At 42.9% G+C, this 3,637-nt stretch overlaps 1 pseudogene; it reads left to right on the top strand.

Moving 5' to 3' along the window:
- The first annotated feature begins 562 nt into the window (after positions 1 to 562).
- LOC102417599 lies at positions 563 to 850 on the top strand (annotated as a pseudogene).
- The last annotated feature ends 2,787 nt before the right edge of the window (positions 851 to 3,637 follow it).

Here is a 3,637-nt window from a genome sequence, read left to right as displayed (position 1 = left end):
GCTCCTCTGGAGTACAAAGGCACAAGGCATTGTAATCATTTCACATGTTTAGCAAGGAGGAGAACCACACATTTTTATGAACTCTAATAATATGTAGCTAAGAAATGTGATGAGGGCAACTCCCAGAAAGTAGAACAAAGAGATGAAGAGATGGGGTAGAAGAGAAAATGCAAGAAAATCTTAGGAGAATCTAAAAGGTTCAGTGCCAGGGTCCTCCAGAGAAGCAGAACCAATATTATATATGTGAGGCTGATTCATTAGGAGGAATTGACTCACATGATTGTGGAGGCTAAGAATCTCACCGTCTGCTGTCTCTAAACTGGTGGTGTAATTCTAGTTGAGTCTGAAGGCCTGATAAGCAGGGAAACCAATGACGTAAATTCCAATCTGAGGGCAGGAAAAGATGAGAAGGGATGTCTCGGCTCAATCAGTGAGGCATAAAGAGGTGGGTGGCTCCACCGCCGCCTCCTTCTGCCGCTCCTGGTGCTGCTTGTGTGCCCCTTTGGTGCGGACCTCGTACCCCTTCTGTGAAGTGGCAGCTGAGGAGACTCTGGCGCTCTCCATGGCCAAGGAAAAACCCAAGGAAGGGGTCAAGGCTGAGAGCAATGATCAGATTAATTTGAAGGTGGTGGGGCAGGATAGCTCTGTGGTGCAGTTTAAGATTAAGAGGCACACACCACTTCGTAAACTAATTGAAGCCTATTGTGAATGACAGGGTTTGTCAATGAGGTAGATCAGATTCTGATTTGACGGGCAGCCAATCAATGAAGCAGACACACCTGCACAGTAGAAAATGGAGGAGGAAGATACCATTGGTGTGTTCCAGCAGCAGACAGGGGGTGTCTACTGAAAAGGGAACCTGCCACTTTACTCCAGCACAGCCTCCAGACCAAGAAGGCCTTCTCAGTTAGAAAACTGCAGTTCGGTTCCAACACATCTGACTGCTACAGTATGGTGTTCTCTATTCTTTCATTTCCCCCCTTCCATTTCTTTATTACACATAAAGTAACTGATGTATGTGCACAAGCATTTGCATTTTTTTTAACTAAATGGCCAATGGTATGTTTTGATGGACATCAAATGGAGATGGATGGGGAAAAATACTGGTTCTGTGAAAACACCCCCTTTCCCCATTAGTGGCATGCTCATTCAGCTCTTATCTTTATATTCCAAGTTATTTTGCTCTCAATGTTTAACAAAAAAAGAACAACATAAAAATTCTTGCATACCTTGTTTGATTGGAGAATTTTAATGTTTTTCATTTATCATTGTAAAACCAAGGACAATTTTATAACTTCTTTTGTATGTAGCTGTTACATATAGGGCAATTGTCTTTAAGTAGGGATAAATTGCTCTAAAGAAAAATTAATCCTAGATAGTTTTCCCCTTGAGTCAAGTGTCTTGTTTAAATAAACTTCTTGTTTAAAATGAAAAAAAAAAAAAACAGAGGGGGAGGGGGAGGGCAAATCCTTCTGTTATAGTAATAAGTTTAGTTAGTATAAGATAGCATAATCAAATTTCATTTTTTTATTAGAGTGAATTTTAAACTTTACTTAGAAGAGGAACTTAATTTGTGTGTGTGTGTGTGTGTGTGAGACTCTGATAAGTAACTTGTAACTCCCTGCGTGTAAACAACTTGTAACGTCCTGCGTGTTAACTCCTGACAAATAACTTGTAACTTCCTGCGTGTGTATCCGATAAGCCCAGAAAGCCACCGGAGCACACTGATATGAGACACTGAAGAAGCCCACCCATGGGGCATAAAAGAAGGACTCTCACAGCAGCAGTCAGACGCTTGTCTGCCCTCCACAGACAGGACGTTCTCCTTCCCCCTGGAAACTGCCGTTCCTGCTCTGCTTCTGAGCCCAGACTGTTAGAGGCCTCTCTTCGAGTCAAGAGACCGAGCTCCTGCCGCGGCGTATTTGACGACCTCCATGTGTCTCTGTCAGCGAGTGTCTCCGGGTGGCCTGCCAAGGACTGAAACCCATCAGCTCTCTGGTAAATAAACCTGTGTGATTTCTTGCATTGTTTGTCCCCTGTGTCTTCTCTCTTCTTAGTTTTTGGTTAAGCTTGGCCATATTAATCAATAGTAAGTACCCTTTGACGTCTGTATTGGTATATCCAAATGAGGCGCTCTGGGTCACCTGTGCATACGTTCCCGTAGAAGTGGAACACCTTCCTTCCTGCATTGTTTTGTTCTATTCAGGACTTCAACAGACTGGATGATACCCAGCCACATTGGGGGGGGGGGGGAGGGGCAGTTTACTAAATTCAGCAATTCAAATGCTAATCTTATCCAGACACACCCAGAAACAATGTTAATCCAAGCACCCCATGGCCATCACAGTGTCCAATTAAAAGGACACCTACAAAACAGAAACAGAGACATTATCAAGAAATAATAATGCAAAACATTTTATGAACCTGAAAGCTGTGATATCAATGGATTAATATTGCCCACCAAAGCCAAGCATGATAAATGAAAAAGAGGAACAGAGAGAGAGAGGAAGGAAGGAAGGAAGGAAGGAAGGAAGGAAGGAAGGAAGGAAGGAAAGAAAGAAGAAAAAGAAATAATTTCACAACACCAAGGATATAGGGACATTCTCAAAATTTTCTGGCATAGAACAACATATATTACATTAAAAAGAGTAAAAATGAAAATGACATCAGTTTTCAACACCCACATTGAGAAGCAGGCAATAGACCAATGCTTTCAAAATTCCGTGTGTAGTATTTTTACCCTAGATTACTGTACACAATCAGACTTAAACAATACAGAGGTTGAGAGTGAGGAAAGTAATGTAATGTGCCTCAGGGAAGGGGGAGGGGGAAGGGAAAGGACAGGGGGGAAAGAGAAGGAAAGAGCAGATAAGTGCTTCCTGGGTCCTTGGTCCTAAGGGTTTTAAGAATAGAGATTTTAGGAGAGATGGGGGGTGGGGGGAAGATCTCAACAGAATATTCAGCAGCTTTCCAGGTGTGCTTTCAGGGTCTAGGTCTCCATAGATTAATTGATTAAAGCCAGGACAGGGGTCATTATTCAATGCAGCTGGTCCTGAGGTCAATGTTCATGTCATTTGTCTGGTTTTGCTGCTTTTCTGGGCCTGGAGCTGAAATACAAGGGAAGCCTACATGTTATCTCTAGGGAGGAAAGATCAAGGCATCCAAACTGCTTGACCAGCGATATGCTAGGGGAGGAAAGATCTCTCTGGGGGAGAGGTCCCACCCTACCATTGTTCTTTGCTAGGTGCCTGGGGCTTTCCACCTGGTGACCTGAACCTTGCTCTGCTCCTGCTTGTCTAACTGCCTACCACTTCTCCACACAGAATAGGAGGCAAAGGGAATGAATGAATGCCCTGGAGGATGGTGTGGGAGAGTCCCAGGATGACAGTGAGGAGCAGCTGGGAGAGCCACTAATCCACACTGAAGTGCAAAGCAGACTTCCAGAAGCAAAGTCTCTCTCAAAAACAGTAAAAATAAGCCATTTTACTCCATGGCAAATTACACTGAGCAGTTGTGAGAAAGATGTGAAAAGAATTAATGATCACAACAAAGAAAACTAACAGAATAAGAAAACAAGATAATATGAACTTTAGAATTCACAAAAATTTGCCCAAGAAAAGAGATTATAATGTAACAC

This window comes from Myotis lucifugus, unplaced genomic scaffold (genome assembly GCF_000147115.1).
Source record: "Myotis lucifugus unplaced genomic scaffold, Myoluc2.0 scaffold_59, whole genome shotgun sequence".
Taxonomy (NCBI): domain Eukaryota; kingdom Metazoa; phylum Chordata; class Mammalia; order Chiroptera; family Vespertilionidae; genus Myotis; species Myotis lucifugus.
Note: the sequence above shows the minus strand (reverse complement) of the source record. Positions and strands in the feature narration are given on the sequence as shown.